The sequence below is a fragment of the Lissotriton helveticus genome, chromosome 6, assembly GCF_964261635.1.
Source record: "Lissotriton helveticus chromosome 6, aLisHel1.1, whole genome shotgun sequence".
In the NCBI taxonomy this organism is placed as follows: domain Eukaryota; kingdom Metazoa; phylum Chordata; class Amphibia; order Caudata; family Salamandridae; genus Lissotriton; species Lissotriton helveticus.
Window position 1 is genome coordinate 2,091,251,789 of NC_136067.1, and position 21,488 is coordinate 2,091,273,276.

The following is a 21,488-nucleotide window of genomic DNA, read 5'->3' on the forward strand; positions in this document are numbered from 1 at the left end:
AAATATATGAGGTGCCACCTAACATCATGGGCCCGGTCTCTGGATTAACCTCACTCAATATCACCTTAACAGAGGTAGAAGAAGCCATTGCAGAGAGTGCAGGGAACAAGGCCCCCGGCCCTGACGATCTATTCATCGACCAAATTAAATCGGAACCAGATTTTTGGGCACCATTACTCTGTAATATTTTTAATCATTTGTCCCACACTTCACCGCCAGTAACTTGGTCTAACAGTACCATTGTGCCCATTTTCAAAAAAGGCAATAGACTAGACCCTGCCTGTTATCGACCGATATCCTTAATCGATAACACCTTAAAAATCTTAGGCAGGGTCCTTTTTAATAGGATCAGAATCTGGGCGGATGAAAAATCCATCTTACATCCATGCCAGCTTGGCTTTAGAAGCCATGTGGGCACAGTGGAACAATGCCTAAATTGAAATCTGGTATTGACAAAATACACCATTGCAAAAAAGTCGCCACTTTATTTAGGATTTATGGATTTGAGTTCGGCTTTTGATTTTGTTAACCGTTCTCGTTTATGGACTGTTTTGTTGAATTATGGTTTAGACGAATACTTAGTTAATTTTTTGGCCCACTTACACAGTGATTTGAGAGCCCGTGTTAGTTTGAACACCCTTGGCGAGGTATCCAGTGACATCATTATTGGCAGGGGGGTCAGACAGGTGTGCGTCCTAGCCCCCCTGCTTTTTATCTTGTATATAAATGATTTAAGCAATTGTGTGTGTAAATTAACATCTGATGTCCCGCAAGTTAATGGCAGACCACTTCCCACTCTTCTCTACGCGGATGACGCGGTACTCATGGCCCGCACACCTAACGCATTAAGAATTTTATTCACTGTATTTGTTAACTATATGGCCGATCTGGGGCTTTGTACTAATTTTACCAAATCATGTATAATGTGTTGTGGCCCAAAAAAGCATAAGATCAATGGCATTTCAATAGGGGACAATGTTTTAAAATGCACAAGCACTTTTCCGTATTTAGGTCTGCTGTTCGCTGACTCTGGCTCATGGCAACCACATGTTGCACAGGGTAGAAACAAACTGAGCAAAGCCATAAACTCCATTACCTCACTCCGCCAACCACAAAGTGCTGAGGTCATTATATCAATGTTACATATCTATAAGACCCAATGTATACCAACAGGAACTTCGGCGCAGAGGTATGGGGCTATACAAACTGTTCTCCTCCTGGTCGCTCCACCTGTCGCACGGTCCCCGTGTACCAGGGCCCCCTGCTGCCTGACGCCTGCCTGCCAGGTCTCCCTGCTGCCTACCTCCTGCCCCTGCCTCGCACGTTCCCGCGTGCCAGGTCTCCCTGCTGCCGGCTGCCTGATCCCCGACCCCGCCATCGCACCGTCTCCGGGGGCCAGGTCACCCTGCTGCCTGTCTGATCCCTGCCCCTGCCTCTTGCCCGCTGCCTGCTAGGGACTGCCCTCAGGCCTCCCCCTCGCAGAGTGGCAAACGCGCAACGTTGATGTGCAGCGGGCGCGCCGACTGTGCGCCGAAGGCGCGCCAAAGGTAAGCCCGTCTGCGCCCGTCCGCGCCTGGACCGCGCCCAGTGCCAGGACCCTTGGCCTCCGCAGACACCAGCCTACCCGCCGGACCTACGACGCCTCCGAGCTCAACGCACTCAACGCTGGCCGGATCCCTGGTTGCCACCGAGCCACCCCGAGGCGCACCCTCGGACCTTTCTGCTGCCACTCCTGCAAGTTCACCTGCATCCGGACCTGCACTACACCAGCACCGACCAAGACGAGCACCAGCAGCAGCCACCTGAAGTGCATCCTGCTCAACATCCGCTCCGTCCACAGACACGCCGTCAAGCTCTGGAACCTGCTCGATACCACAGCCCCGGACGTCGCCTTCCTCACGGAAACCTGGATGAACGCCTCCTCAGGTCCTGACATCGCCATCGCCATCCCGGACGGCTACAAGATCATCCGGAGGGACCGCGTCAACCAGACAGGAGGAGGCATCGCCATCATCCACAGGAACACCATCCGCATCACGACCAACACCGACAACACCCTCGCACCCACCGATCACCTGCACTTCCAGATCCACATCAACCCCAAGACGACCCTCAGAGGCACCCTCATCTACAGACCCCCGGGACCACGCACACAATTCCCCTCCGCTGACTACATCCTCCTCGGGGACCTCAACTTCCACCTGGAGAACAACAGCGACCGCAACACCACCACCCTTCTGGACAACCTCGCAAACCTCGGACTCAAGCAGCTGGTGACCACCCCCACCCACTACGCCGGACACACTGTTCTCATCCAGCAAGGACATCACCTTCAGCCACGCCACCGGACTCCACTGGACGGACCACAGCTGCGTCCACTTCAGCTTCAGAAGGACCACGATACACCACCACCAGCAACAGGTTGCACGCAGAAGCTGGAACAAGATCACAGCCGACCAGCTCGCGACTTCCCTGAGCAAGAACCCTCCCACCGGCGCAACGAACCCCAGCCAGGCGGCCACCAACCTCACAAAATGGATCAGCAACTGCGCAGACGACCTCGCCCCTCTGAAGACCCCGCCTAGCAGACCCAGCAGCAAGAAAGCCCCATGGTTCACCGACGAACTTAAGAGCTCCAAGAGGAACTGCCGAGCCCTCGAGAAAGCCTGGCGCAGAGACCCAACACGGGACAACATGACTGCCCTCAAGCTCGCCACCCGAAAACACCACCAACTGATCCACGCCACCAAAAAAACTGCATTCAAGGAACGACTGGACAGCAACGCACACAACAGCAAGGAACTCTTCAACATCATTAAAGAGCACTCCAACCCCAACGCCGGAAACAACGACATCACCCCTTCACAAGACCTCTGCAACTCCCTGGCCTCCTACTTCTACAACAAGATCGCGGACATACACAACAGCTTCAGCACTCAACCGACGCACGCCATGAACGAACCACCTCCCCCCACCACCACCCTCCGCGCCTGGACCCCGATCAGCACCGAAGACACCATCCGCACGATGAACTCCATCCACAGCGGCCCTCATCCTCCTAGACCTCTCCGCAGCTTTCGACACTGTCTGCCACCGCACCCTAGTGCAGCGCCTCAGCAATGTCGGAATCCAGGTGAAGGCACTGGAATGGATCATCTCCTTCCTCGCCGGAAGGACACAGAGAGTCCGCCTCCCCCCGTTCAGGTCAGAAGCCACCGAAGTCATCTGCGGCGTTCCTCGCTCAGCCCAACCCTCTTCAACGTCTACATGAGCCCCCTCGCAGCCATCGCACGCCAACACAACCTCAACATCATCTCCTACGCCGACGACACCCAGCTGATCCTCTCCCTCACCAACGTGCTGTCCTGCATGATAATGATAAAAACTGTTTAAATGAAGCAGATACGAAGTATGTGTCCTGCTGGGCCTGAGCAGATTTAAAAAAGAAAATAACACATTCTCTTATCTAGTAAAGTAGTCAAACTTTGTGTCACAACCTGATGAGCCTGCAGGGGTCAGGAAAGGTGACTAGGAATAAACAAACTTATTTTCTCCTGGGCTGCATAGAAAAAGAAATAACGCAGCAGGACAGCAGGCAAAGGTTACCAAAGGTTACCAAGGTCAAAGAAAGGATTTGTCGCCTTTCGCCATGCAGAGATGAAGGGGTGAAAAAATAAACAAAGCCTCGTTAACATGTAAAGAGCTGTGAAGTACTCGGTGCGGCTGCGATCATTTCTAAAACTGTCTGTGTGTGTGTATGTGTGCGTGCGTGTCTGTGTGTCTGTGTGTGTGTGTGTGTCTGTGTGTCTGTGTGTGTGCGTGTGTGTGTCTGTGTGTGTGCGTGTGTGAGTGTGTGTGTCTGTGTGTGTGTCTGTGTGCGTGTGTGCGTGTGTGTGTGTGTGTGTCTGTCTGTCTGTGTGTGTGCGTGTGTGTGTCTGTGTGTGTGTCTGTGTGTGTGTCTGTGTGCGTGTGTGCGTGTGTGTGTGTGTGTGTCTGTCTGTCTGTGTGTGTGTCTGTGTGTGTGTCTGTGTGTGTGTCTGTGTGCGTGTGTGCATGTGTCTGTCTGTGTGTGTGTGTGTGTGTGTGTCTGTGTGTGTGTCTGTGTGCGTGTGTGTGTGTGTGTGTGTGTGTCTGTGTGTCTGTGTGTGTGCGTGTGTGTGTCTGTGTGTCTGTGTGTGTGAGTGTGTGTGTCTGTGTGTGTGTCTGTGTGCGTGTGTGCGTGTGTGTGTGTGTCTGTCTGTCTGTGTGTGTGCGTGTGTGTGTCTGTGTGTGTGTCTGTGTGCGTGTGTGCGTGTGTCTGTCTGTGTGTGTGTGTGTGTGTGTGTCTGTGTGTGTGTGTGTGTGTGTCTGTGTGTCTGTGTGTGTGCGTGTGTGTGCCTGTGTGTGTGTCTGTGTGCGTGTGTGTGTGTGTGTGTGTGTGTGTCTGTCTGTCTGTGTGTGTGTGTCTGTGTGTCTGGTTGTGTGCGTGTGTGTGTCTGTGTGTGTGCGTGTGTGAGTGTGTGTGTCTGTGTGTGTGTCTGTGTGCGTGTGTGCGTGTGTGTGTGTGTGTGTCTGTCTGTCTGTGTGTGTGCGTGTGTGTGTCTGTGTGTGTGTCTGTGTGTGTGTCTGTGTGCGTGTGTGCGTGTGTGTGTGTGTGTGTCTGTCTGTCTGTGTGTGTGTCTGTGTGTGTGTCTGTGTGTGTGTCTGTGTGCGTGTGTGCATGTGTCTGTCTGTGTGTGTGTGTGTGTGTGTGTCTGTGTGTGTGTCTGTGTGCGTGTGTGTGTGTGTGTGTGTGTGTCTGTGTGTCTGTGTGTGTGCGTGTGTGTGTCTGTGTGTCTGTGTGTGTGAGTGTGTGTGTCTGTGTGTGTGTCTGTGTGCGTGTGTGCGTGTGTGTGTGTGTCTGTCTGTCTGTGTGTGTGCGTGTGTGTGTCTGTGTGTGTGTCTGTGTGCGTGTGTGCGTGTGTCTGTCTGTGTGTGTGTGTGTGTGTGTGTCTGTGTGTGTGTGTGTGTGTGTCTGTGTGTCTGTGTGTGTGCGTGTGTGTGCCTGTGTGTGTGTCTGTGTGCGTGTGTGTGTGTGTGTGTGTGTGTGTCTGTCTGTCTGTGTGTGTGTGTCTGTGTGTCTGGTTGTGTGTGTCTGTGTGTCTGTGTGTCTGTGTGTCTGTGTGTCTGTGTGTCTGTCTGTCTGTGTGTGTGTGTGTGTCTGTGTGTCTGGTTGTGTGTGTCTGTGTGTCTGTGTGTCTGTGTGTGTCTTCCAGCCCTCACTGCGAGGCCCGAGGCTCCTGGTTGGGTGGGCCTGGCCCACCCGCCCACCCGCTCGAGCCGGGCCTGCTCTGTGGAGTCCCTGCCGGTGCTCAGCCCTCGTCTGCATTGTACAATCTGGCTCCAATGATCTGAATGATGAGGCCGCAGACTCACCCATTCTTTCATTTTGTTCATTACAGAGCCACCCGGCGGCTGTCCTCTGACAGATATTACGCGGGCGATCTGCGAGGAGGAACAAGGTGGTGTCGAAAATGACTGCGGCGAGAACGAAGAGTGCGATGTGGGGATATGCTGCCTCGTCGAAGGCTGCGTCCTGCGTTGCGTTGTAATAGGTAAGGGGACAATGCAGGGGTCTCCATGGCAACGCCTGGGGGGAGGGGGCTCACACACTTCCGGCTGCTTTGGGGGCGGGGCCTGATCTTTACCATAAGTGTAAACTGAACATACATCCAGACGGGTGGGGCTGCAGGCAGAGGGCGCATTCCAGGGCATTGTCAGAGTCCAGCCTGTGCCTCTCTGAGAATAAACCCATCACAACTTCACACTTCACAGGTGACCCAGAGCAGGGCCAGGCGCACCTGACAGACAGACGTCATCCCTGATGCTAAGGGTCGGGAGACATATCTATATAATAATGAACCTCAATACATGGCATGCCGTAGCCATGGTTAGGGGCCCCGGTGCAAAAAAAGGTTGCTTCGAACTTTATTAAGATGCAGAAAAGAAGTGCAAGCTTCCTCCACACACGGAACAGGGGCAGCACTGGCTGCAGCAGTGCAAGCTTCCTTCACGCACCGAACAGGGACAGCACTGGCTGCAGCAGTGCAAGCTTCCTTCACACACAGAACAGGTGCAGCACTGGCAGCAGCAGTGCAAGCTTCCTCCACACACAGAACAGGGGCAGCACTGGCTGCAGCAGTGCAAGCTTCCTTCACGCACAGAACAGGGACCGCACTGGTTGCAGCAGTGCAAGCTTCCTTCATGCATAGAACAGGGGCAGCACTGGCAGCAGCAGTGCAAGCTTCCTCCACACACAGAACAGGGGCAGCACTGGCTGCAGCAGTGCAAGCTTCCTTCACGCACAGAACAGGGACCGCACTGGTTGCAGCAGTGCAAGCTTCCTTCATGCATAGAACAGGGTCAGCACTGGCTGCAGCAGTGCAAGCTTCCTTCACGCATAGAACAGGGGCAGCACTGGCTTTAGCAGTGCAAGCTTCCTCAACACACGGAACAGGGGCAGCACTGGCTGCAGCAGTGCAAGCTTCCTTCACACACAGAACAGGGGCAGCACTGGCTGCAACAGTGCAAGCTTCCTTCACACACGGACCAGGGGCAGCACTGGCTGCAGCAGTGCAAGCTTCCTTCATGCATAGAACAGGGGCAGCACTGGCAGCAGCAGTGCAAGCTTCCTCCACACACAGAACAGGGGCAGCACTGGCTGCAGCAGTGCAAGCTTCCTTCACGCACAGAACAGGGACCGCACTGGTTGCAGCAGTGCAAGCTTCCTTCATGCATAGAACAGGGTCAGCACTGGCTGCAGCAGTGCAAGCTTCCTTCACGCATAGAACAGGGGCAGCACTGGCTTTAGCAGTGCAAGCTTCCTCAACACACGGAACAGGGGCAGCACTGGCTGCAGCAGTGCAAGCTTCCTTCACACACAGAACAGGGGCAGCACTGGCTGCAACAGTGCAAGCTTCCTTCACACACGGACCAGGGGCAGCACTGGCTGCAGCAGTGCAAGCTTCCTCCACACACCGCAACACTGGCTGCAGCAGTGCAAGCTTCCTGCACACAGAACAGGGGCAGCACTGGCTGCAGCAGTGCAATCTTTCTCCACACACAGAACAGGGCAGCAGTGGCTGCAGCAGTGCAAGCTTCCTGCACACACAGAACAGGGGCAGCACTGGCTGCAGCAGTGCAAGCTTCCTGCACGCAGAACAGGAGCAGCACTGGCTGCAGCAGTGCAAGCTTCCTCCACACACAGAACAGGGGCAGAAGTGGCTTTAGCAGTGCAAGCTTCCTGCACACACAGAACAGGGGCAGCACTGGCTGCAGCAGTCCACATTTACTGCAGAAACAGAGCTAGTAGCACCAGTACAAGCATCAGCAACATGCACAGCACTGGCTTTAGCAGTGGATGCTTCCTCTACACACAGAACAGGGGCAGCACTGGCTGCAGCAGCGCAAGCTTCCTTCACGCATAGAACAGGGGCAGCACTGGCAGGAGCATTGCAAGCTTCCTGCACACACAGAACAGAGGCAGCACTGGCTGCAGCAGTGCAAGCTTCCTTTACACACACAGAACAGGGGCAGCACTGGCTGCAGCAGTGCATGCTTCCTTCACGCATAGAACAGGCAAAGCACTGGCTGCAGCAGTGCAAGCTTCCTGCATACATAGAACAGGGGCAGCACTGGCTGCAGCAGTGCAAGCTTCCTCCACACATGGAACATTCTCAATTTGCGATTCTCAATTAGAGAATCGCTAATTGAGAATGCAATTTCAACGGTGCCAGGTTGTCAAAAGGACACCGTGTTGCACCCCTGAAATCTGCATATGAGAACATCTTGCACACACACATGCCCCAAGGGCATGTATGTGAGTAAAATGGAACTTTGAAAAATGCACTAAAGTGCATTTTTCAAAGTTTTTGCCAATTACCATAAAGTTCAACTTCATGGTATTTTGCTCCCCCTATTAGCGAAATCGCTATTTTTTTTACTTTAATGCATTGTATTTAAGGAATCTCAATTTGCAATTCCTTAAATGCAATGGCTATTGAAGTAATCTCAATTTAGAGATTACTTAAATTGCGATTTTTGCATTTTGGATGATGCATCCCAAATGCAAAAATATCGGTCGCAAAGGCACAGATTCTGAGAATCTGCCTGTTTGCAAACTGGTTTTTGCTTTGATACATGTGGGCCATAGTTGGCAAACGGTGGGGTGAAAGTGACAACTGAAAGCTCAGATCTGTGACTGCGAGTCCGAGGTTTAAGGTTCATGCTCCTGCCGTGATAGCAGAAAGAAGGACTCCAAATAGGAACAAAGCAGGCAACAGGGAGAATACAAAACAACCTCTAACCACATCGCTGCGGCGACTATTCCGCCGCAGTGCTAAGGGGCGGTGGGGGCCGCGCGGCGGGCGCATGCTGGTGACGGACCCGCTCCGTCACCAGCCGCGGTTGAGCTGTGCTCATGACGGAGCGGTTCCGTCATGGCCACGCCCGCTTAATAGAACGCGCCGCGCAGGCGCGAAATCAGCTCTGCGCAGGCGCGTCGGGCGGACCATGACGGAACCGCTCCGTCATCAGCACAGCACCACCGCGGCTGATGACGGAGCGGTTCTGTCATCATTATGGAACCGGTTAAACGCTTCGTATGTATGCATGAGAGTGTGTTCTTGTGAGTGAGTGCATGTATGAGCGAAATGTCTGTGTGTCTATGTGTGACTGTGTGAGTGTCAGTGAAGGAGTGAGTCAGAGTGAGTGAGAATGAGAGACAGGAAGAGTGACCACAAGTGAGGATGAATGAAAGTGAGAGAGAAGGACTGGATGAGCCACTATCTGAATGAGTCATAGTCAGAGAATGAGTGAGATAGAGTGAGTATGAGTGAGATAGAGTGAGTCAGAATGAGTGAGATAGAGTGAGTCAGAGAATGAGTGAGATAGAGTGAGTCAGAGAATGAGTGAGATAGAGTGAGTCAGAGTGAGAATGAGTGAGATAGAGTGAGTCAGAGTGAGATAGAGTGAGTCAAAGTAATTGAGAATGAGTGAGACTGAGACTGAGTGAGACTAGACAATTCAGAGTGAGAATGAGCGAGACTGAGTGAAATAACTAAAAATGAGTGACACTAAGTAAGTGAGTGAGTTGAAGTGTGTCAGAGTGAGAATGATGTGAATAAGTGAGTCTGAGGGATATTAACTGAATTATAATGAATGGATCTGGGTTTAAACTGAATGAATGAATGAATAATCAACTTGTAAAGCACTAACAATGCCCAAAGGCGTCAAGGCGCTGGTAGCTGAAGCCAGGTCACAGGAACGTAGATGTCAGTACTTTAAAGGGCAAAAATCCAGGTTTTTAATGATTCATGAAAGAGGGGATGTGACTCTAGACAAGACAATAATATAGGTTGGGTGATCCAAAGTTTGGATGCTGCTGCAGCAAAGGCTCCTCCTCCCCACTTTGCCTTTCTGAACCTGGTTACTACCAGCCAGTTCTGGTTGGCAGAACGCAGCTGTCTGGCAGGGACATAGCGCTGGAACAGGTATTTGATGACTTCTGGGCCAAGGTTCAAAAGTGCTTCATGATCGATACATAGGGCCTTAAACAGAATTTGCCTTTCGGCAGAAAGTCAGTGCAGTTTTCGAATGGCAGGAAAATCAAATGAAATTTCGGAAACTAAGCGAGACTAAGCAAGAATGAGTGAGTCACAGTGAACTTGAGAGAGACTAATTGAGTCAGAGTGGGATTGAGTGACAGTAAATGAGGATGATTGAGACTGAGTGAGAATAAATGAGACTGACTGACATTGAGTAAGACTGAGGGGCATTTGTATGAAAATCCCCGTTTGCGATTCTCAAATAGCGATTTTGTGAGAATCGCTATTTGAGAATTACAAAAAGGGATGTATGTAGAAAATCACAATCTTTTAGCGATTTCTTAGTTTTCGTTAATTGTGATTCGCAAATTGCAAAATCGCAATTAAGGAATACTTTCCCATTCATTTCTATGGGCCAGGAGGCCCATAGGAATGAATGTGAAGTCATTCTCAATTTGCGATTGGCAATTTGAGAATCGCAAATTGAGAATAGTTTCAAGGGTGCAAGGGTGTCATTAGAACACCCTGATGCACCCCTGAAATGAACATGTGTGCGCATATTATGCACATATATGCCCTAAGGGCATGTATGTGCGCCACATGGCACCTTTACGAATGCAAAAAAGTGCATTTGTGAAAGAAATCGCAAATTACCACCAACTTGAAGTTGGTGGTAATTTGCGATTTCTTAATGAGAAATCGCACAACTTGGGTGCTTGATACATAGCATTTAAGGAATCGCAATTTGCGATTCCTTACATGCTTATGCAAAATTAAGGAATGGCAAATTTTGCGATTCCTTAATCTTGCGATGAGAAAACAGGTCGTACATCGCGTTTGCTAAGAGGTCTTCGGAGGCCAAGCCCCCCTTTCTCCACCACTCAGCAAACCCGACTAACAGTTAAAGGAGCATTTGTAATGTAATAGGTGTCGCATTTTCAAGAGTTAGACGTTGGTGTTGCAAATGTAAACATTTTTACTAATGTTTTTTGGAGTGGAGTGGATGTGTGTTGTGTGTAGTGGAATTATGTGGTATGTTGTGCAGTGAAATTATGTGAATAGAAAGTATGTGGTATTTAGTGCATAGGTATTATGCAGAGTGGGACTATATGTTATGGAGAGTAATTATGTGGTATGGTAATCTGTGTTATGGAGTGATAACCTCAGGTTTCGTCTTCCTCGTTTCCATGGAAGCTAAACTATGAACTCAATGAGACAAAAAAAAGGAATCACTGAGGAGCACTTCTGGACCTAGTCAGAGGAAGGAGCAGGGCCACTGGAATAATGCGACTGGTTGGCTGCACTGACGTTTGCACAATTAAACATTTTCCGCATTAGCCACATAATCCATCATCTGCTGCTTAATCTACAGATTTGAACAAAAAAAAGCCTTGTTTCTAGCTCAAACGGCTCAAACATTACCAAAAATGCAGCGACAAGTGTTACACCATGGTGAAGGTCCTTTGCAAACCTAGAATGGTCACCTGTTTTCTATTGCTAAATGTGGGTGTTAAATTGGTACTAATGGTGTGCAAGCCACTCTTGCCACTTTCAGCATTTCTGTTGCTTCCTTCTGTACATTTCTTTCTTTTACTACACTTCTCTTGCCACTTTCTGCAATTTTCTTCTACTTTCTGTATCTCTTTTGCCTCTTTCTGCACCTCTGTTGCCTCTTTCTGCACCTCACTTGCTTCTTTGTGCACCCCTCTTGCCTCTTTCTGCACCTCTCTTGCCTCTTTTTGCGACCCTCTCCCTCTTTCTGTACCCCTCTTGCCTCTTTCTCCAACCCTCTTCTCTCTTTCTGCATCTGTTGTTTCTTAGTACACTTCTCTTGTCTTTCTCCACCCCACTTCCCTCTTTCTGCACCTCTGTTGCTGCTTCCTGCACCTCTCATACTTCTTTATGCACCCATGTGCCGCTTTCACACCCCTCTTGCCGTACCCCTCTTGCCTCTTTCTGTACCTCTGTTGCTTCTTTCTGCACTTCTTTTGTTTCTTTCTGCACCTCTCACTTCTTTCTGCAACCCTTTTGCCTCATTCTGTAGCCCTCTTCCCTCTTTCTACACCCCTCTTACCTCTTCCTGCACCCCTCTTGCCTCTTTCTCCACCCCTCTTCCCCCTTCCTGAATTTCTGTTGCTTCTTTTTGCACCACTCTTCCCTCTTTCTGCATCTCTGTTGCTTCTTTCTGCACTTCTCTTGCATCTTTCTGCAACCTTGTGCCTCTTTCTTCAACCATTTTCCCTCTTTCTGCACCTTTATTGCCTCTCTCTGTACCCCTGCTCCTTCTTTATGAACTTATTTTGTTTCTTTCTGCACCTCTCTTGATTCTTTCTGCACCCCTCTTGCCTCTTTCTCCACCCTTCTTACCCATTTCTGCATCTCTATTGCTTGTTTCTGTACTTCTCTTGCCTCTTTCTTCAACTCTGTTGCTTCTTTCTGCACCTCTCTTGCTTCTTTCAGCACCCCTCATGTCTCTTAAACACCCCCTTCCCTCTTTCTGCACCACTCTTGCCTCTTTCTGCACTTCTTTTTTGTTTCTGCACCTCTCTTGCTTCTTTCTGCACCCCTCTTCAATCTTCCTGCAGCCTTCTTCCCTCTTTTTGCTCCCCTCTTGTCTCTTTCTGAACCTCTGTTCCTTCATTCTGCACTTCTTTTATTTATTTCTGTACCTCTCTTACTTCTTTCTGCACCCCGTTGACTGCTTCTGCACCCATCTTCCCTATTTCTGCACCCCTTCTGTCTCTTTCTGCACCCCTCTTGCCTCTTTCTGCTCCTCTATTCCTTTTGTATCTTTCTACTTTGCTTCTTTCTGCAGCTCTCTTGCTTCACTCTACACCCCATTGCCTCTTTCTGCACCCCTCTTCCCTCTTCATGCACCCCTCTTGCCTCTGTCTGCACCAATAGCGGTTCTTTCTATAGTTCTCTTGTCTCTTTCTGCACCTCTCTTGAATTTTTCTATGCATCTCTTGCAGCTTTCTGCTCTTCTCCTGCCTCTTTCTGCACTTCTCTTGCTTCTTTCTTCACCTCTCTTGCTTCTTTCTGCACCCCTCGTGCCACTTTCTCTACCCCTGTTCCCACATTGTGTATTCCTCTTGCTTCTTTGTGCAATCCTCTTGCTTCTTTCTTTAGCTCTCTTGCCTCTTTCTCCACCCCTTACCACTTTCTGCATCTCTGTTGCTTGTTCCTGCACTTCTCTTGCCTCTTTCTCCACCCTCCTTCCCTCTTTCTGCACCTCTCTTGCCTCTTTCTGTACTCCCCTTGCCTCTTTCTGCACCTCTGTTTTTTCTTTCTGTACCTCTCTTGCCTGTTTTTGCACCCCTTGCCCTTTTCTGTACCCCTCTTGCCTCATTCTGCACCTCTGTTCCTTCTTTCTGCACTTCTTTTGTTTTCTTTCTGCACCATTGACTTCTTTCTGCACCCCGTTTGTCTCTTTCTGCACCCCTCTTGCCTCTTTCTGCTCCTCTGTTCCTTTTTTATGCACTTTGTTGGTTTCTTTCTGCAGCTCTCTTGCTTCTTTCTGCACCACTTACCTCTTTCTTCAACCCTCTTCTCTTTCTGCACCTCTATTCCTTATTTCTGCATTTTTTTGTTTCTTTCTACAGCTCTCTTGCTTCTTTCTACAGCCCCTTGCCTCTTTCTTCACCCCTCTTTCCTCTTCCTGCATCCCCTTGCCTGTCAGCACCAATGTTGGTTAATTCTGTAGTTCTCTTACCTCTTTCTGTACCTCTTTTGGATTTTTCTACGCATCTCTTGCAGCTTTCTGCTATTCTCTTGCCTCTTTCTGCACTTTTCATGCTTCTTTCTTCACTTCTCTTGCTTTTTTTCTGCAACCCTTTTGCCACTTTCTCCACCCCTGTTCCCCCTTTGTGCATCTCTGTTGCTTCTTTCTGCACTCATCTTGCTTGCTTCTACTCCTCTCATGCCTCTTTCTCCACCCCTTACCACTTTCTGCATCTCTGTTGCTTGTTTCTGCACTTCTCTTGCCTCTTTCTCCACCCTTCTTCCCCCTCTTTCTGCACCTCTGTTGCTTCTTTCTGCACTTCTCTTGCTTCTTTCTGCACCCCTGACGCCTCTTTCTGCACCTCTCTTGTCTCTTTCTGCACTTCCCTTGCCTCTTTCTGCACCTCGGTTGTTTTTTTCTGCACTTCTCTTTCTCTATCTGCACCTCTGTTACTTCTTTCAGCATTCCTTATGCCTCTTTCTGCAACCCTTGTGCCTCTTTCTGCATCCCTCTTCCTGCACTTTCTTTGCCTCTTTCTCCACCACTGTTGTTTTTCTGCACTTCTCTTTCCTCTTTCTGCACCTCTGTTCCTTCTTTCTGCACCCTCTTGCCTTTTTCTGTACCTCCCTTCCCTCTTTCTGCACATCTCTTCACTCTTTTTTGCACTTCACTTCCCTCTCTCTACCCTTCTCCTTTTCTGCACCTTTCTTGTTCCTTTCTGCAACTCTCGTCTTTTTTATCACTTCTCTTGCTTCTTTCTGCACCTCTGTTGCTTCTTTCAGGACTTCTCTTGCCTCTTTCTGCACTTCTTTTGCCTGTTTCTGCAACATTCTTCTTTCTTTTATCACTGTCTGTACCTCTGTAGCTTCTTTCTGCACCTCTCTTGCCTTTTTATGCACCCCTCTTCCCTCTTTCTGCACCTCTCTTGCCTCTTTCTGCACCTCTGTGGGTTCTTTCTGCACGTCTGTTGCCTCTTTCAGTACCCCTCTTGCCTCTTTCTGCACCTCTGATGGTTCTTTCTGCACTTCTCTTGCTTTTTTCTACACCGCTCTTGCTTTTTTCTGCAACCCTCTTGCCTCTTTCTGCATCCCTCTTCTCTATTTCCACACCTCTTTCCCACCTGTCTGTACTCCTGTTCCATCTTTCTGCACCTTGTTCGCCTGTCTGTGCAACTTTCTTGCCTGTTTGTGTACTTCTCTTGCCTCTTTCTACACATCTGTTCCTTCTTTCTGCATCCCTCTTGCCTTTTTCTGTACCCATTCCCTCTTTCTGTACATCTCTTCCCTATTTCTGCAATTTTCTTGCCTCTTTCTGCACCCCCTTGCTTCTTTCTGCACCTCTGTTGCTTCTTCCAGCACTTGTCTAGCTTGTTTCTCCACCTCTCTTACTTCTTTCTGGACCCCTCTTGGGTTTTTCTGCATCAATCTTTCTGCACCTCTCTTCCCTCTTTCTACAGTTCTCTTGCCTCTTTCAGCACCCCTCTTGTCTCTGTTTGCACCTCTGTTGGTTCTTTCTGTAGTTCTCTTGCTTCTTTCTGCACCTGTCTTGCCTCTTTCTGCACTTGTCTTCCCTCTTTGTGCATCTCTCTTGTCTCTTTGTGCACCTCTCTTGTCTCTTTCTGTACCTCGTTGCCTCTTTCTGCACTTCTCTTGCCTCTTTCTGCACCTCTGTTGCTTCTTTCTGCACTTCTCTCCCCTCTTTCTGCATTTCTGTTCCTTCTTTCAGTATTTCTCTTGCCTCTTTCTGTACCTCTGCTACTTCTTTCAGCACTTCTCTTGCCTCTTTCGGTACCCCTGTTCCCTCTTTCCGCACCTCTCTTGCCTGTTTCTGCACCTCTCGTCTCTTTTTGTACCCGTTCCCTCTTTCTTCATCTCTCTTGCCTGTTTCTGCAACTCTCTTGCCTCTTTCTGCAGTTCTCTTTCCTGTTTTTGCACCTTTCTTGCCTCTTTCTACTCTTCTCTTGTCTCTTTCTACACTTCTCTTACCTCTTTCTGCACCTTTCTTGCCTCTTTCTGCAAATGTATTACTCTTTCTGCATCTCTTTGTTTTCTACACTTCTCTTGCTTCCTTTTGTACTTCTCTTGCCTGTTTCAATATTTAAATGGGAAGTGCAAGCTGTTGAGTTTAAAGGTCTGCGTGCTCTCGTGACTGAGGTATATGTCTACTTGTACATGTATTCTCACGTGTTATGGATCTGAAGATGGTAGCTTAAAATGGGGGTAGCTTCCCTTAAAGATGGTCAAATCTTGTTAGTTCTGCTCTTTCATTCGGTTGCGCAGGCAGACACGTTTTTGTAGGTGTGTAGAGCCCCTCAAATGTACTATTGAATATGCATGTGCCCTGTATTAGGAGGAGAAAGAAATACATGCACCTTCTTGTACACAAATTTACAGAGTATGCTGTTTGAAATACGGATATTCACGTTTTTGTATGTTTAATTTTATGTAAAATGTCAACAGGTAAAAGCAGAGACAGACACATGCAAACTTGGTCAGACTTGCAAAAGTGATATGGTTAGGATTGCTGTTTTACATTTGGTAGGCCAACAAATTCTGAACAGTCGATGAATAGTAAACCTTCAAGAGAAAAGTGAGGTTTAAGACATCTTGGGAGAAGGATTAGTGATTAGGCTACTTTCTATGAGTCTGTGTAAGGGTACAGTCAAAGTAGGCTTCTTTCTGCACCCCTGTTGCTTCTTTCTGCACTTCTCTTGCTTCTTTTTGCACCTTTCTTCCTCTTTCTGGACTTATGTTGCCTTTTTCTGCACTTCTCTTGCTTCTTTTTAGTCCTTTCTTTCTCTTTCTGCACATGTCCTACCTATGTAGGCATATTTAGAAATTAGCATTTAAAAACCCTTAGAAATTCACTAAAAGAACAGAGGTTTCAGGAAAGTTATAGTTAGGAATTAGCTGTTAAAAAGCCTTTCAAAATCACTGAAAAACTATAGGTTTCAGGGACGTTATAGTTAGAAATTAGCATTTAAAAAAACTTAGAAACTCACTGAATAAAACACAGGCTTCAGGGATGTTATAGTTAGTTGGACTTTCACTCGTACAAAACCAGAGAAATCTGTCTGTTATAGTTAGTTGAGCTAACTATAACTCGCGCCCCCTCAATGCACTGCTGATGAAGTCCCATTTTACATCACTCGTGACATGGTCAGTGACATCACTGATGGTATCACTACTGACATCTCAAATGACATTACTGATGACATCATCCACATGATCATCTGATGCACCTCTAGTCCTAACACCCTAATATAACCTTTTATACACCCGCTCTAAAATACAGACTACCATTCTCTAAACCATAGACACACCAAAAACCAGTTAGTACATACCCACTCATGGATTCCTAGGCCACATACACATCTATTCACTCACACATATAGTCACTCAAACATGGAGTCACTCATCAATACATCCACTATCATATGCCAGTCAATCAATGTTAGAAGGTGGTTCTGGCACTATGGGCCGCCCGGATTTTTCGCTTTTTGAGCACCTAGGTGTTGAGCTTTTACTCTGAGGGAACCTCATAAGTTGAGACTCACCCACAGTGAACTCAGGATGAAGGAGATTGCATGGGGATTTTACTGTTGTTCCCCTGGCTTGACCAGGCCACTGCGCAGCAGCTGGAGTAAAGGACACGGGCTGGTTACAAGTAGACACATGTGTACCTGCGTGCGCACATGTGTAGGGGCTGGGCTGGGGAGATTCCTAGCATGTGCAGCCAAAGAGCAGGAACAGATAGACTGTTGTGGCAGGACTTATGCAGAATGGGGTAGTGGCATGGATCAGGCTTTATACACTGGGAAGAAACATGCCAAGGGAAAGTCAGTGTGTTTTACTGTTTTTTACTTCATTATTCTCCTATGGGGATGTGGATCCCATGCGCTAGAGTAACTTTCATAAGGCCTACAGATTCCAGACACGCACTAAAGTCCACTGTAACGGATGTGAGAAAGAGTATTCTGCAGAGTCCAAAGTCATATTTGTACTGCTTTTGGGTCATCCAAATCTGTCATATTTCTCTGAGCCAGCCATAACCAGACCTCAGCAGGATGGATTGATAACCTTTCTTCCACAAGCGAAGGCCTCTTCTCCATGAAGAGTAGATGGGTGGGGCTACAGGCTCATCCTTCAGCAGCTATCACTGAGTGCCAGGCACCAGGCTGCACCGAGGAGGGAAGGCAGCGAGGGGGGAAGGGGCTTTTTCAGAGACCATGTGGCCAGAGACCCTGGACGACTCCATTTTTAACAAACCAAGAGGCTGGACAAGAAGGAGGGAGCAGGGGCGGGAAGTGATGTGTCGCTGTTTGATAGGACAAACAGATACTTCCTGCCAGCCCACTACTCAATGTTAAAAAAGTGCTTGCACAGGAAGAGAAGCTCTCTCTGGGGTGTTGGCTGCGGAGGCAGAGGGTGCTTCAACCTGGCGCTATGGGCAGTTGGAAGGAGGAACTCCCTGATTTTCCCAGAAGGTAGAATAGCGCTAGAAGAAGAGTCCAGAGCCAGTGAGCAGCAACCTGGGCCTTTGCGAAAGCAGAAGAGAGGCGTAGGGGGAGAGACAGGCGAAAGGCAGCTCCTTGCTGAATGCTCCCTCTGAGAGGCCCCGAGGGTAAATGAGAGTTCTCCCAGTGGCTGGGGCCACCACCAGGAGAAAGAAGACGTGAAAATGGAGAGAATCTGCAGCCTGGGGGCCCGAGATATGCCCCCCAGAAGGTAAGCGACCTTTGACCCCACCTGGGACCAACGACGAAGCGTGTGGTGCTCCACCGCCGGTTGCAATTATGCCCCGGGTGAGTCAGGCCCCAGTGGGTGCCCCAGGAGGAAGCAAACTCGGGGGTGCCATCACGCCCCCTGTGAAGTTACCCAAGAAGGGGGCCAGGAGCCCACCCTGGCTCCTGGTGATGTGGGAGGATGGGGAGCGCCGTCGCGCCCCCCCCCACGCGAAAATGTGCGCAAGGTGGCCAGGGACCACATCCCCGGGCCCAAATATGAATAGGAGGGAGAGCGCTGTCACGCCCCCCTTGGAAATGTGCGCAAGGGGCCCGGGACACCAACCCCGGGTACCGAAGATGCAGAGGAGACAGGGTCTAGAGGGGCTGGGGACCCCATCCCTGAGCCCCAAAGCAAAGTAGGAGAGCGCCATCGCGCTCCCCATGAAGATGCCCCCCAGTGGAGCGCCAGGAGCCCACCCTGGCCCCCGCCGATGCTGGATGAGGGAGCGCCATTACGCCAACCCCAAAGATGTTCAGGGGCCCGGGATCCCATCCCCTGGCCCGGGTACTGGCTGGCGAGTGGGGGAGTGCCGTTGCACTCCCCCGGGAAGCCGGAGGAGCCAGCAAAGACCCAAACACCTGCCCGCCAGAACGTGCAGACCAGAAGAGGAAGATGGCTCCCGCGGCAGTAGGCGAGGGTGCTAGGCAAGCGGGGAGCCGGCGGGGGCAGCCGGGGGTGGGCTCCCTGAGCTGCCCTCCACTGAACGGGCATTTGGGGGTCCCGGTTGGGACCGGTACCCTGAAACAGCAAGGAAGTGCTGTTCCAGGGTTGGGACAAGGCCCCCGAAAGTTGGAAAAGGCGGCCGGGGTTCGGTTTCCCCGAGCCGTTGCACTCACCTGGGGCATCGAGGGACGCCACAGCCGGAGGCCCACATCACGGCTCTACCCAACGCAGCTGGAGAGATGCTGCTATAGTATTCATAAGAAGGAGCCTGAAGGGCCCCATAATGCCTTGCGAGGAATGGGGAAATCAGCGTTTTTGGTGCCTGGTGGCCCCCAGAGGAGGGGGGTTACCCTCAATTATGAATAAGGTGTTTGGGGAGGTGCTGGAGGAGCGCAGTCTCCCCCCAGCAAGAAGAGAAGTCCCTCCCTAAGTCACATGGGGACTTGAAATGAATAACCCCTCAAGGGCTCAGCCAGCATTTAACACCTTCTAGGCTGGAACCTTTGTTCTACAGCTAAGGGTGTATTGAGAAGTACATTAAGGAGTGAAAGGATGAGTTGGGGATGTCTTCAGAAGGGCATCCCCTAGAGGTGAAGAGGTGTAATTGCACCAGAAATGCTGTAATTTCTTTTGGAGGGACTGAAGTTCATGTGTCTAATGTGAAGTACATGATAAAGGTGTTGTCATAAGCAAAGTGTGGTTATGTTGCCAGACATTCCTGCTAGGGTGTCTGGCTGTATATGCGTAATCCTGTGATTTCATCAGTGATGCCTTTAGGGGCTGGAATCGCAATGCAGTTTAATGATACACGAATGTGATGAGTACCCTCATTCTAAAGTCATGCTTAAACATGTATTCTTGCTGCTGCGCTTAGGTGAAGAACCCAGACGGCTAGCCCTTAAGATGTAGAGGTGCATACTTCATGGTCAGTTGGAAATGCTCAGTCAGGGTTGTGTGTCACCAAGGCAGGGTTACCTATTTTAAATGCTTGTTGAGATAATGGGGTGGGTCGCCACTGGGATGGTGCCAGTGTGCAGGGCCCTCACTCCAGGTTATGTTCAACTAATGGCATTGGGGGCAAGATGATCTGCATACATGGGAGTGGTGGTACCAGACCCCCCCGTGGGAGGGGTGGAGATGTTATGCAATGTCACAAAGTAATTCCAACTGCTTATGTATATTTGTAAATTGGTGCATTGTATTGAGTAGTGTGTGTGTTTAATAAATGTACTCTTACTTTTATAAGAGTACAGACTGGACAATCAAATATTGAGTGTTATTTCTGCGCACCTGCAAATGGCGATTACTAGCCCACACCACCTCCCTTGAGTAAGCCTCAGATATGCTCTTCAACGCTACTCTCTGAGAGTCAGGTGCTACAATTAGGTGTTTGGTTCCCAGTGATTGACAAATGTAGTCATGTTATTTGTGCAGGCCTCACAGATGCTGTCTCGTTTTCCAACAGTCAATAACTTTATTTCGGCCGTTGAGACTATAAAAGTATCACATGCATACAATACCCCAGCAGCATTAGAATTCCCCCAGCAGCAACAGCTAGCACACGTGTTCAAGACCTACCAGATTCGTAGATCACAACCCACGCATTGGATACTTCTTCATTCCGTGATGGCTACCAGCACGAGTGAGTTCTGGAACATGCCCAAGTGACCTACTAATATGTGGAAGGAATTCTGTAAGTCGCCGCAAATTGCACTCTACCGCTGCCACTGGAAGGGGACTCCAACCCCCAGAAGGCCCTGACTTTGAGCCAGGAGGCGCCGAAGCTGCTGCTGTGCATCTAATTGCACTCTACCACTGCCACTGGAAGGGGACTCCAACCCCCAGAAGGCCCTGACTTCCGCCAAGAGGGGCAGGCGCTGCTGCTGTGCGCCAACGGGGCGTTTAAAACAACTCGCAGCACCCGCTTTGCGGGAGCCGCTTCACCGCAAATTGCTGTCTACCCCTGCCACTGGAAGGGGACTCCAACCCCCAGAAGGCCCTGACATCGCGCCAGGAGGCGCAAACGATGCTGCTGTGCACCCAGGGGTGTTTAAAACAACTCGTGGTACCCGCTTTGCGGGCACGCACCGGGCGAAGCCCGGGCTAAGGGCGGGCCCGTCTGCGCCCGTCAGAGATAGGCAGAGGCTGGGCTGGGCCATCCCCCTAATTTCGATTTTTTCAACAACAGCTATGGGTAAGCGGAAGGAACTCTGCTGCCAGGAGGAGGGGGGGCTAAAAGCAGAAATCCCTAGGGAATCTGCGTCTATTATTTCATATCTAACTTTGGCGGTAGGAGCCTTAAATAAGGAAATAGCTAATGCAGAAAAAGAACTGGGACTGGGTATGAGTTAAGATCTTGGGGAGGGGAATATTGTAAATGAGGTCTCCCCCAGAATACCTGTACCCCTGGAGCCAAGCGTGCTGATAAAAAGTCTGAATGTAGTGAGAGGAGAATCAACACATGATGTTTCTCTGTCTAGGGGTACTGATGGTGTAATCGGAGATAATTTAACAAACTTGAACAGGGCAACAAAAGGGGCGATTGTGGGGCCTCTAACCCCTTTGATGCTCATGACGATATACCTCTAGGGTGCTCATGACGAGCTGAGCTCGTCATGACCACACCCATTAACATTATGGCCCAGCACAGCACATGAAGACCTTCAGCATCCATGTGGCTAAGGAAAAGGAGGATCACCAAAAAAGTAAATAAACGTGATAAAGGTCCAAAAAAGGAGCAATTCTACACATGAG

General features: G+C 49.7%; 1 long non-coding RNA gene across 1 annotated transcript in view; it reads left to right on the forward strand.

The window, feature by feature from the left end:
- Nucleotides 1-21,488, forward strand: part of LOC144762060 (uncharacterized) — a 40,258-nt gene that overhangs the window by 12,875 nt on the left and 5,895 nt on the right. Inside the window, exon 2 of the long non-coding RNA XR_013596035.1 lies at nucleotides 5,421-5,573. This is a non-coding gene — a long non-coding RNA (uncharacterized LOC144762060). The remainder of the gene's footprint in view (nucleotides 1-5,420; nucleotides 5,574-21,488) is intronic.